Here is a 14094-nt window from a genome sequence, read left to right on the forward strand (position 1 = left end):
ACGCAACTAATTAGTATTCAAAAATATAAGGCTAAAATTGCTGCGTGTCAAAACAATTTTCCGCGAGAGAACCGGAAGTTAAAGGATAAAAGAATTTTCATTTAGACTGAAGAGGTAATTTGAAGTTAACGAAATTCTGAATTTATGTCGGACAGAGATGATATTAAATCAAGACCGGATTGGGCGAGTGAAGCCCATAGAAAAAGTAGGAAAATAGAAAGGAAGGTTAATATGGAGGCCTTTGAGAGATTGTACCAGAGATATAAGAAAAAAATGCAGGCTGAGAAAGATGAAATTAGAAAGAATAGAAAAGAGGACGAAACGGCTAGAGTTACCTATAAAGAAAGAGACAATACGGATAGAGAACGAACAGAGTCAGAAAACGAATTGAGAGAATATTAAGACAGTGAGAATCATAGTAGGCCAAGTAGCACCAGTAGTAGAAGTTCAATTTCCAGCAGGGGCTCGCAAAGGAATACTCAAATAGATACGACACAACAATTACTAAATTTCATGGAGAAAGAAAGAGAGAGAGATAGACAAGAAAGAGAGAAAGATAGACAAGAAAGAGAGAAGGAGAGGGTGGACAGAGAACAAAAGGAAGAGGCTGATGGAATAACCAGAGAACGAAAGGAAGAGGCTGATAGAATAGCCAGAGAACGAAAAAAGGAGAATAATAAAATAGCTAGAGAGAAAGAAGAAAGACATCACCAAGAGTTTAAAAGAACCATGATAGGTCTAATTCCAAAAAGTGAGATTTTATCACAACTAACTTCTAGGCTGTCAGATAGCCATAATAATTTGTCTAAGAATCTATCGCGAGAAAAAGAAAATTACCAGACATTAAACACTTTTACGGGAAAACATGATACTTTGTTGACTGCGGGGGAAGGTAGACCAGCCCATAAAACAAATTGGAAGGCTTTGGCGTCCTATAGGAAAAAAGAAATGCTTGATTGTCAAAATGATGCTAATCTGGTAAAAATTGATTTCTCGGAGCCTTTTTCTAAAAATTGCCAAAATAAAGAAAAGAAAGTAACCTATAAAAGATCGAATTGGGCACATAATCAAGGAAATATTGACGAGTTTGTGAAATCACATAAAATAGAAGGAAAATTAAACGGAAAATTGACCGAAATGGTAATTGACCCAGGGAGTGAGCAAACTTTTGTGCGAATGGACCTAATTAAAAAAACGGAAATAGACCATAAAAATAATATTACAACATTATGTTATTATGGAGATAAGCACTAATGCCCGTCTGCTGGGGAAAGAATAGAAATTGCAAAGAAGTACGGTACAGTCCAGAGAAAAACGATAAAAGTAGGCTTAGTGCCTATGCTAGCAGTGGATGTTTTACTAGGAGAAGACTTTGGAGATATCTTTGCAGAAAATAGAAAACTTGAGAACACTTTTAATGACTATGAGACGCTAACAAGTACAAGTCAGAATGAAACGCTGATTGTACCAGAGAATAAGGAGACGAAATTTATTGTAGGCGCTTTTCCTCGGAAAGTTCGAGAAATTTTAGTACAATATGAAAAACCAAATGTCGGAATTCCGTTCCCATTTGATGACGAAATATTTGTTTTGCGGTAAGAATAAAGAAGACTAAAAGAGAGAAAAAAGATATTAAACGGAGATACAATGAAGAAATGCAGTCAAAGGTGGACACTGGAGTCCAATTCAGATTTCATGACGATTTATTATTTTGCGCGAATGACAAAACTGAGAAAAGTAGAGAAGAAAAGAAAAGTTTAGAAAAGAGACAACATTCGAAGATTCAGCCTACAGTGGCGAAAACTAAAAAAATGTTGGATGGTCTGTGCCTTGAAAACAAAAAAAATAGGGGGAAAAGAGGTCAGAGACCCATGGCGAATAAAACAAGACGGTTACAAAATAGAGATGAATGACCTACAACAGGTTGGGGGAAAGTTGGGAGATATGGAATGTCGAGTCGGATTGGAAAAATTTGGAAAGGAATCTGAGATTAGTATTATCAACTCAAAAGAGGGTTTGTTCCTTTATGAGGGGGAGGAATCCCTTGGGGAAGATCCCCTGCGGGAAGTCGCGAAAGATAGCCCTTTTCCTCAATGCACAACTGGTGGACAGTTTGTTATCCCTTTACCGAGATTTTGCCTTACTGATCAGGAGTCCTTGGGGGATACCCTCTCTCAGTCACTTCATACTTAACCCAAACCCTTGTCCAGTAACCCTAATCATAGTTGTTATTCTTCATGGGAACCGACAATTATTTCCGGCAAATTGTAATCAGTGGGAGATTTATCTAATTTTCATTTTCAATTAGCATAAATGTATATTCTTCAGTGAATTATCCCAGGGAAGGAAACCCAGAAAAAAGGCGATTCATGGTTCGCGCAAAAATTTACTTCAGGCCCAGTACCCTTTTCGTTTTCACAGGCCTGTGCATTTTCGGCCTTAGATTATTTGAAATTATGCCATGGGGCAATTTATTTTTTGATTGAGATGTGGGGTTGTTTCCACAGATGGAAATTAAGAGGCTAGTGCAGCCAAATCTTTCACGATGGCTGGCATCATCACATGTGCCAGAAACTGATTCTCTGCTCCTCTCAAATGTAAATTCGTGAGAGCGAGAAAATTTGTTGTTTTGAATTGTGCTGCGCACAATCATTACCTACGAATCTTGAAGATTTCAACTTGCAAAATCTAGTGCAGATGCTATGCGATTTAGACCATGGTGGTCCTACAGTAGGGACGTGTCGAGGACGACCGATGCAGAGAAAAGCGGTGGAAGAGAGAAAGCAAATGGATTTTGTAAAGTTGGAGTTAAGTGTTTATGTTTGTAAGGGCGGACCAAGATAGCGTGTGGGCGGTCATTTAACTTACGGGGTGAGGTGTTGGGGTTCCACCCCTGTTTCTTTTCCTTTCAGATAAATGACCTGTTTTCTTTTTCTTAATTACATTTGCTTATAGTATAATTTCAAAAGACAGGTTAAATTCCCGTTACTAAGCGATAGTGGCTTTGCACTAGGGAAGCTTTGATCCAAGTTATTTTTATACTTCCTGGTTTGGGAGTCACTGAAATATAAATCTAAGAGTTAGAATTGGGTTTGAATGGGGAGGTAGCTGATTGGCTGGGCCAAGTGACTGTCCACCCATACAAACAGGGCTGTAAAAGTTATTATCACGTTTTAGTCTATGTTTCGACCCGTTTGGGGAAGTAGTCTATGTTTTGACCCCGTTTGGGGAAGGAGTCTGCGTGATGACCCCGTTTGGGGAAGGATATTTCTGTTGTTACGTGTGACCCTTTTGGAAGAATACAAGTAAGGTATTTTCTACAAACTGTGTACTATTTTCCGTAACCCAGGCAGGGTAGGAATAGATCTACGAGTTACCGTCATTATTATATTGACAGGGAGGTTTGTTACCTCCAAAGAGAGAGTTAAGATATTTTCTAGCCATATCCCAAGGCGGGTACATTTGGCTTTAGAAAGTGGTCATTTGACCACTCGATCGCGTTACCATACCCTGGGACAGGGTATACTGTAAATAGGGTAGTACCAAACCCGATATTTGCAGAACTGTTGTGGTAAGAGCGGGAATCTCACTAATATTTGGGCCAAAAAGGGGTTCTCGCCTTTGAGTAAGCGGCAAAGCAAACTTTTTGCGCCATTTTTGTATCAACAAGTTGTAATACCCGTACATACATCCCAATAAGTGGTGCCAGCGGTAGCTAGCACTACGAACATTGGTGGCAGCGGCATAAGTAAACAACGAACAGAAGCCTTCAATTGTTTTCAGGTTTTAGCTCAACTATTTTGTGTTGTTACCATAATCTGTAGGCTCATAGATAATAAGTCAGTAAAGTGGTTTGCAAATCTTGAGTGGGTTCAAATTCAATTCTTATGTTTTATTAGTTGAGGGTTGACTACAATTCAAAGAAGAAAAGAGCAAGAAAAGCTAAGAGTGTATTTTTGTGCCACTATGTTAATAGCTGTTACTATGTTAACCAGTCACTGGGCCAGTGACTGCTTAACTTTACACGTCTTTTCATCGATTTCCGTGACTTCAGCTCTTGAAGCCCAGTGACTGAAAAGCTCACTGGCGACATCACACAACGACTCAGCAGCGCAAAAACATCCACTAAGCTGACTGGTATCCCACAGGAATATCTAGTGACATCTCCAGTGACTGGGCCAGTGACGCAAAAATGCGCTCTAACATTTCCGTTCATATTTTTTCTTTGAACTCTTGGCAATGGACAAATGTCAAACATAACCATCATACTAAAAACAAAATTGATACCAAAACTTCCATTATCTTAAATCCTATGTCATCTTTAGTAAAATCACAATCTTTTTCACTTTTTTTTCTTACTTAAATTTATGTTAAATCATTACATAAATTGAATTTGGGTGCCCTTCCTCATTTTAGTTATTTCGTTCCCACTAATTTTTGATTGTAAATGTGCTTTCACGCTTATACTCTAAATGCTCGGTTTTTATTATAAAGGTGGTTTCATATTGATACTTAAATGCTAGTTGACTGTTCCTATACCCTAGTCCCTGGAGACATCTTAAAGAAAAATTTACTGGGAGTGGCGAGAGTTCTCGCGAAACTTATTCTATTGAGGTTGTGATCAACAGATTAGATGATATAGCTGTCTTATTGTTTTTCCACAAGTTTTTGCCAAATAAATTATTTGAAAGATTTAGTGTCTGAACCACTATTAGTTGTGTTTATCATAGGGTCATCAATTGCTACGATCTATGTTCGTGGCATTCTCTTCAGCATTTTCGGAGAAAAGAAAAGCTTCAAGCACCTTAATGCACTGTAATAATCCAGATAGTGCTTTTTATGAAAAAACTGGATGAAAAACTCTTAATGTAGACGAGTATTGAAGTCCCTTTTTTTTCCATTTTCTCAAAAGAAAAAAAAACTGAAGATTTTTGGGAAATGACACTTTTTATACAATATTGAAATTATTTTGCCACCCAAAGTGGCACGAAAAAAACCGGCTTAGTGGCAACCCTAGTAGTGCTACCAGTGTTGACTGCTACCTGCCTCCCAGTTTTCCAGAAAATGCCGAATGTTCACGCGGCCTAATAAACAAAGGGCTTTTCTTTATCGAGAAAAAGAAGAAAATAAACAGCGTGGCCTTGAATGTATGACAATTTATTGACAATCTTTAGTAGGCCTGTTTAATTTAGCTAATACTAAATTGCTTTGATTATTGTGCTGTCTGATTCCTCTTGTGAAGTAAACCAACTACCATAAGTGGAAAGATCTTATAGACAACACCCCAGTAAGCATCCACTCCTTCTCCCTCTAGAGGGCCCTGAAATTTGCCTAGCCTATATGACAGGTTGGGGTAAAATTCTACTTTAGCTACTTTTGGCTATCTTTGAAAGGGGTGGTAAATTTTTACCAAATCATATTATTGACACGAATAAAGTGAATATACCACTTGATGCCTTTTTTTATGCTCTTTCCAAAAATGATGATCATTTTTGTTGTAAATGAACTTCAGCCCCAATCCCTATATATACCAATTCAGGGTAGCCTATATATTTGGGTCAATATCTACGAAATCCTATTTTTGAGTTAGGACAAAATTTAAGACACCATTCGATGCCTTTTTTTATGTTTATTACGAATAGCCTATTATAAGCATTTCGGTAAAATTCTACTTTAGCTACTTTTGGCTATCTTGGAAAGGGGTTAGGTTAAGAAAATGAAACTTTCAGGGATGGGTCTACAGGCTAAAGTATGTCTTGGGAAGATATTTTGAAGTACTCACCTCCACTCCTTCTCCCTCTAGAGGGTCCTGACCTTTGATGACCTTTAAAAATATGTGAGGCATAGAAGTGAAACCTTACAAAATAGATATTCTGCTTAAATGAAGTACATCAAAATTGTTTTCAGCTTGACAACTTTGCTCAATCCCAATTTATAAGGTTTTAAAGATATGCAAATACATTTCCTAAATTTTGAAAATAAACTATTTATATGTCTTAAAATTCTGCTCAAATAACTGAAATTGCATTTTCAGAGCTAAAACCAGAGAAAAAGAAACTGATAACTGAAAATTAAGGTAAAATGTTGTTTTGTCAAAATTTCAATGGGTATAGACCTGTCATTTAGGCAAATTTCATGACCCTTTAGAGGGAGAAGGAGTGGAGGTAGGTACTTCAAAATACCTTCCCGGGACATACTTTAGCCTGTAGATCCATCCCTGAAAGTTTCATTTTCCTAACCTAACCCCTTCCCAAGATAGCCAACAGTAGCTAAAGTAGAATTTTACCAGCATTTCTATCGGAAATGAATTTCAGCACACCCCCCCCCCTTATATAGGCTAAACCTAACCTAACCCTGAATTGGCATATATAGGGGGGGGCTGAAATTCATTTCTAATATAAATGCTTATATTTGTAATCAGCATAAAAAAGGCATCGAATGGTGTATTCACTTTAGTCCTAACTCAATAATATGATTTGGTATATATTGACCTATATTTGCACATCAGGGGGGTGGGGAGAAAGTTTAATCTTACCTCTCGTTTACATCAGAAATAAAATTTACCCCCTAATGTGCAAATATAGGTCAATATATACAAAATCATATTATTGATTTAGGACTAAAGTGAATACACCATTTGATGCCTTTTTTATGCTGATTACGAATATAATAAGCATTTCTATCAGAAATGAATTTCAGCCCCCCCCCCCCCTATATAGGCTATACCTAGGGTATAAGACCTCTTTTTGGGAAAGACCACTTTTCTTTGGCATTTTGGAAAAATAGCAATGGGTTTTTGGACTGCCCCTTTTTTACTACAGTATGACACAATGCAAGTGTAGACCCAATCATCTCACTAGAGCCAGCCCAGTAGGAGTAATTTGTCATCATAAATCCAATGTGTGGTCTCTGTTTTGACAAGCAAGTGAAATGAAAGAAATATATATTTAATAGGCTATTTGTGATTTATAGAATAAAAATCAAGAAATAAAAGTTATATTTTAAGAATCAGAAGACAATCAGCTTTCTATTAATATGTGAATAATACTGAAACACTAAAAAGATATTTACATCAAAATAGGATAATTGGTATTTCCAAAAAGAGGTCTTTATAGGCAAGTCAATAAACTAATCATTTTCAGTGAATGATCTTAAATAATTTTAACAATAACCATGTTGTTGCATAGCTTGTATTTTTAGCTATTCATTGGCCTATACAAACCTTTTCAACTCTAACTTGATAACAAGATATGAGGTTTTAAGTTTTACATAATCTTGCTCAATTGGATACTGGTCTTTTACCCTAACCTAACCCTGAATTTGCATATATAGGGGGGGCTGAAATTTATTTCCAATAGAAAATCTCATTATATTTGTAATCAGCATAAAAAAAGACATCAAATGGTGTATTCACTTTAGTCCTAACTCAATTATATGATTTCGTATATATTGACCCAAATATGTACCCTGAATTGGTATAAATAGGGGTGGGGGTAAAATTCATTTCCAACAAAAATGATTATTATATTTGTAAAGAGCATAAAAAAGGCACCAAGTGGTATATTCACTTTAGTTGTCACCCAATAATATGACTTGGTAGCCTAAATATATACCAGGTCAGGACCCTCTAAAGAGAGAAGGAGTAGAGATAGGTACTTCAAAAGACCTTCCCAGGACATAATTTGGTAAATTTTTCACAGTTCATACTATTGACTTACAAATAAAGTAAACATACCATTTGATGCCTTTTTTGGTAAATTTCTACCAAATCATATTATTGACTTACGCATAAAGTGAATATACCACTTGATGCCTTTTTTTATGCTGATTACAAATATATTAATCATTTCTATTGGAAATGAATTTCAGCCCCCCCTATATATGCCGATTCAGGATGTATATTTCTACAACCTAACCTTGAATTGGCATATATAGAGGGGGGGGGGGGCTGAAATTCATTTCCAATAGAAATGATTATTACATTTGTAATCAGCATAAAAAAAGGCGTCAAATGGTATATTCACTTTATTCCTAACTCAATAATATGATTTGGTAGAAATTTACCCCTTTTTTTGCTCTTTCCAAATTTAATAGTAATTTTTTCCACAAATGAATTTTACCCCTGCCCCATATACGAGGGCAATTCAGAAACTAACCTCCAATTGGTCACAGTGCGTGTAGTGAGGGGAGTAGCGCGCCATCTGTGCATTCATGCGCTCAGCAGGTCAGTCGGCATCAAGCCATAGTCGAGTGAACATTGTACCTGCACTAGTTTAGTTATTGTGGTAGTTTGAAATGTGTGCTGCAATAGAAAATCCCGCCAAATGTGAAGTGCGTGCTGTTATAAGGTTTTTTACAGCCAAAGGATACTCTGCAGCAGCTATTCATTGTGAGCTTTGTGCTGTGTACAGACCAAAAGTTATGAGTGAAGGAGTTGTCTGTGAATGGGTACGTTTATTTAAAAGTGGACAAGAAAACGTTCATGATGAAGAGAGGAGTGGTAGACCATCCTTGGTGACTGACAAACTTGTTCAGACAGTTGATGCAAAAGTTCGTGAAAATCAACGTTTCACAGTGGCAGAGTTGTCTACTGATTTTCCACAGATTTCTAAGAGTCTTTTGTACGAGATAGTGACAGCAAGATTGGGTTACCGTAAGTTCTGTGCATGATGGGTGCCCAAAATTCTTACCGACCACCACAAAACTCAAAGAATGGCCTCTGCATTAGACTTTCTGTCATGTTATGAGGACGAAGGAGAAGCATTGTTAAACAGAATCGTGACCGGTGATGAAACCTGGATTAAGTACGTGAACCCTGAGACAAAAGAACAGTCAAAGATGTGGGCACATTCAGATTTGCCTACCAAACCAAAAAAAGCCCGGCAAGATTTTTCTGCCAGAAAACTGATGGCAACAGTGTTTTGGGATGCCAAAGGGGTGTTGTTGGTTGAATTCATAGAACATGGGACGACCATTAATCAAGACGTGTACTGTGAAACACTAAAAACATTACAACGGGCTATACAGAACAAATGCCCCCAATGCATCAAGCACCCCATATAAAATACCACCTTCTAAGCCCCCTAGCTCAAATCCCTATCAGAAGGAATCACCAAGCCAACAAGCCTCCTTGTCCGGTGAGATGAGGCCAGCCTGGCCCTCCCTCCCAAGAAGAAACAAACCAGAAACACTACCAGGAGTCAATCCCTTAACCAACAAACAGGATGCACAACCAAAAATGCAATCCCCAAATATATGCTTATTCATTCTAAACTGTAATGCAGTGCAGGCCATGAACATACATCAACTACAGAAAACAAAAATTATTGCAGAATTGGCAAAAATCTACATCCCAGATGATATGCTCATTCAAGCAAAAAAAGATCTTGCTTTACTCTTAACAAAGCTGAACATTGATACACAGTCATATGAAGAATAAATCAACAACTCAACATTTATCAATACTCCACTGGAATGTAAGATCACTCACAGAAAATAAGCTAAATGAACTAATATCATTTATGAATAATAATTCAATTAATATTGCTTGCCTCCAGGAAACTCATTTAACCCAAAATCAACAAATTAAGTCTCTGGGATATACTATCCTGAGAAAGGATAGATCTTCAGAGAGAAAAGGAGGTGGTGTAGCTTTATTAGTTAATAATAATATAAAATTTTGTGGCATCAATTTTCCAGATTTTGAAAATGATGTTGATGTAATTGGTATAAGTGTTTGGCTGAATAATTTAAAAACCTACATAATAAGCTTTTATAACCCTAATGGCCAAACTACAGATGCCAAGGATTTCTTTAATTATATAAATAATTCTAATATGTTAAAAAATATCATTATTTGTGGTGATTTCAATGCCCACAGCCTTTTGTGGGGGAATAAACCAGCAAATAAAGCTGGTAAATTTATTGAGCATATGACTTCAAATAATAATGAATTAGTTGTTGCTACCCCTCCAAACCTGAATACTTATTTCAACCCCAAAAGTGGCAATTTCTCCACAATTGACCTACAAATTGTGTCTTTAAATTTTTTGAACAAAATTTACATAAATAAAATTGATAGTCTATGTACAGACCACTTTGCTATAGTTTGCTCCCTAAATGAACCTGATTAAACTTTATCTCATACATCCAAATATATCAACACTAAAGCAAATTGGTCTATTTTCCAAAATAAGCTAAATGATGAAATTACAAGTTTCACCCAAAGTTCATGCATTTCTAACACAACAGTTGACACATATGCTGAAGCGTTGACATCTTTACTAATAAATACAGCTAATCATGCTATCCCCAGGACAACACCTAAGAAAACATTCCCTAAACAAATTCCTAAAGCATGGTGGACAAATGAGTGCCTAAATAAATGGAGGATAAAAAAGGCAGCTGGGACAGAATTTATAAAAAGCCAACACCTACTACATATTTAAAAAAATTACAAGCAGAATCTAATCTAAAAAGGACTATAATAGATGCTAAATATAAATACTGGAATAATTTTGCAAATAATCTCTCCAGAGAAACAAATGAGCCAATTATACATAAAGTCATAAGCCACATATGTGGGAAAAAGACTTCTCCCAACCCACTCCTGTATGAACTTATACATAAAAATACCCATTATGACAATGATAATGAAAAGGCTAACCTATTTGCAACTCTTTTTGTTAATAAGCTAACATCAAATAATCAAAGCAAACTGTCCACAATTCCTATGAACCCAAGTTACCAACCACGCCCAGGATCCGAATACATAACTAATCCATTTTCAATCCAGGAATTGAATAATGCAATACATCATATTAGGCCCAAAACTAGCTGTAACTATGACAATATACACCCTACATGGATAAAGAATCTCACACCTTCATACAAACAAGAACTGCTAAATTGTTATAATCACGCTTGGGTATCTTCTAGGTTCCCCAATATATGTAAATGTTCGTCCCTCCTACCAATCCTAAAGAAAAATCAACCAAAATATAACCCTGAGTCTTATAGGCCCATAATGATTACACCTGTGATGGGGAAAATAATGGAGAAAATGATTTATCACAGACTCCTCTGGTTTGTTGAGAAATAATATGATCCCACACACTCAAACTGGATTCAGGAAATACCACTCCTCAACAGATGCTTTCATTTTGCTAACAAATGCAATAAATGAATCTTTCTCAAAAAATAATATCCTAGTGGCAGCTTTCCTAGATTTTGAAGGAGCTTATGACAATGTGAACCACCAAATACTTTTATATAAACTTGCAAACCTTTGAGTACCTCCTAAGCTAGTATCCTTTATTAAATCCTTCATAGAAGTGCGAAGTTTTATTGTTTGTGTTGGTTCAGCCTCTTCACCCCAAAAGACAATAACCAAAGGCCTACCTCAGGGAGCAGTCCTCAGCTGCCTCCTATTTGCCCTATATCTCTGGGACATGAACCTACCCCACACAAATCTACAATATGCTGATGATCTGGTGCTATAGTCATCTGGCAAAACCTTTGAGATAGCACAGTAAAATCTGCTAAAGTCACTTTTCTAGTTTGGAAAATTCTCTCAACATTCAGATTTACCCATTGCACCCACCAATTCAAAAATAATCCAATTTCACCGAAAGCGAGACCATGTTGATGCAAAACTAACTCTAAATAAAACAACTATTCCAGAAGATAATAATATTAATTACCTAGGTCTCATGCTTGACCAAAAACTTAATTTCCACCTCCACATTTCAAACACAATAAAAAAATGTTATAGAAAAGCAAATATACTAAAAAGACTTCTTTCCACACCCTGGAGAAAACCTTACTCCAGTTTTATAAATCACATAGAAGACCCCATATTGACTATGGGCTCATTGTCTATGGTGCATGTGCAAGACCCAGATGCAAAAAATTGAAACAATACAAAATGATATAATACGTCTCATATTTGGTCTTAGGAAACCCACAATCACCAAGTTTCTGCTTATGTAGAGTTGATTAACAACAATAATGGAGAGACGTAGCTTTCTCTTGATAAAACATCTTACAAAAATTGAATCAAATAGCTCACACACATTACATAATTGGTTAAGAAATCCAGCCATGTATAGAGGTATTGCAGATGAGTATGCCAATATTCAAAAGAAGTTCCCTGTACCAGCAAAGTCTATTGCACCTACTTTCCCCCAATCCCCTCCATGGAATTGGTCATTTCACATAATAAATACTGAATTTTCAAAATGGAATAAAGATTTAACCCCCATTTTGTCCAGCTTTTGTCCAGAAAAAATTTGCAGAACTTAATACAATTACTTATAAAAATCACTTCCAAATATTTGTTGATGGGTCAAAAATGGATGAGTAGGTTGCAAGTGGTGTTTTCCTTCCTCACCTGAAAATTGCAATGGGCGAGAGATTATTTAATAATTTATCTACAATGTCTGCTGAGTTAAATGCCATAATCATGGCATTAGAACACCTTAAGCAAAACCAACCTTTGATTGAAAATTCGAATAATATTATCATCTATTCCGACTCTTTATCAAGCCTTGAGTTGCTGGCCTCAGCTCCTCAATATAAGTTGGACATTGACACTTATCATTGTCTCAGTATTATTGATAATCTTGCTTCAAGTGGCATAAAAACTTACTTTCAGTACATTCCTAGCCACTCTGGCATAAGTGGTAATCATCAGGTTGATGAAAGAGTAAAAAATTCTATAAATATTGACCAGCCAAGTGGGAGACCAATTCCGATTAGAGATATTTACCAATGGAGGCTATCAGATATTAATTTTAATAAGATTAATCCTATCCTTTCCCCCTTTCCCAATAAGTATCTTTCTAAAATTTATCATAGAATTCGTTCTGGAACAAATGGACTAAATTTCCTTGCTTTCTCATATAAGCTTTCTAATTCAAGTGGTTCAATTCCCCTGTCCCCTCTTTGCAGGCATTGTAATATGAATAATGAAACAATTGACCATTGCCTTTTTGAATGTAATATGCTGACGTCTGCACAACATACCTTGCTTTGTAAACTGTTAAAATACTTCAAACACCACAAAATCCCACTATCAGTCAAGAGCCTAGCCAACTATACCTGTACACAGAGCATAGAAATCGACATCTATCATCTTATATTTGAACTCCTAGAGTCAAAAGATCTGCTGAAAGATATCTGAATATATCTAATAAATATGAGGCAATCAAGCCAGTAGCTCTGTAGCCCACAGAGTGAAGCAAAAGGAAAAGGGCTAAATAGTTTTACTGAAAAGCCCGCCTGCTGTTAAATAGAAGAAGAAGAAGAAGAACAAACGCCATGGTATGCTGACTTCTGGTATTCTCTTTCTTCTGGTATTCTCTTCTGACTTCTTTCTTCTGACTTCTGGTATTCTCTTCTGGTATTGTTTTTTTCCACGATAACGCCCGTCCTCACTCTGCTCGCAGAACAACAGCCCTTCTTGAGTCCTTCAAGTGGGACGTTTTCAACCATCCACCTTACAGCCCAGATCTGGCGCCAAGCAATTATCACCTCTTCATGCATATGAAGAAATGGCTTGGGTCCCAGCAGTTTGATGACAACGAAGAGCTCAAAGATGCAGTCACAGGCTGGCTCAAGGCACAAGCGGGTGATTTTTATGCAGAAGCAATTTCAAAGCTTGTGAAGAGATACAATAAGTGCCTCAATTGTTATGGAGACTATGTCGAAAAATAGTGCAAAGATGTAGTTGTAAGATGTATATATTAAAATATTTTTACTTAACTTGGTGTATTTTTTTCAATCAACTGGAGGTTAGTTTCTGAATTGCCCTTGTATATACTAATTCAGGGTAGCCTATATATTTGCAAACTAGAAGGGGGTGGTAAAATTCATTACTGATGTAAATGAGAGGTAATTTTAAACTTTACTCCAACCCCCACCCCTAATGTACAAATATATACCCAGAATTGGTATATATAGGGGTGGGGGTGAAACTCATTTGTAGCAAAAATGATTATTATATTTGGAAAGAACACAAAAAAAGGCACAGCATGGTATGTTAACTTTACTTTTAAGTCAATAATATGAACTGCAACAACAGGCCTAACTCCT

The 14094-nt window shown here is 36.5% G+C and overlaps 1 protein-coding gene across 2 annotated transcripts in view; it reads left to right on the top strand.

Moving 5' to 3' along the window:
• The first annotated feature begins 5134 nt into the window (after nucleotides 1–5134).
• Nucleotides 5135–14094, top strand: part of LOC148956489 (piwi-like protein Ago3) — a 59281-nt gene continuing 50321 nt past the window's right edge. The window contains exon 1 of one of the 2 annotated variants that reach the window (XM_089108360.1): nucleotides 5135–5147. The gene's annotated coding sequence lies outside the window, so the exon portion shown is untranslated. Of the gene's footprint in view, nucleotides 5148–5168; nucleotides 5288–14094 lie in introns of those variants that run through there. The other variant, XM_089108353.1, reaches the window with a different exon arrangement.

This window comes from Artemia sp. Qi Xiang Cuo, chromosome 1 (assembly GCF_049724085.1).
Source record: "Artemia sp. Qi Xiang Cuo chromosome 1, ASM4972408v1, whole genome shotgun sequence".
NCBI lineage: Eukaryota > Metazoa > Arthropoda > Branchiopoda > Anostraca > Artemiidae > Artemia > Artemia sp. Qi Xiang Cuo.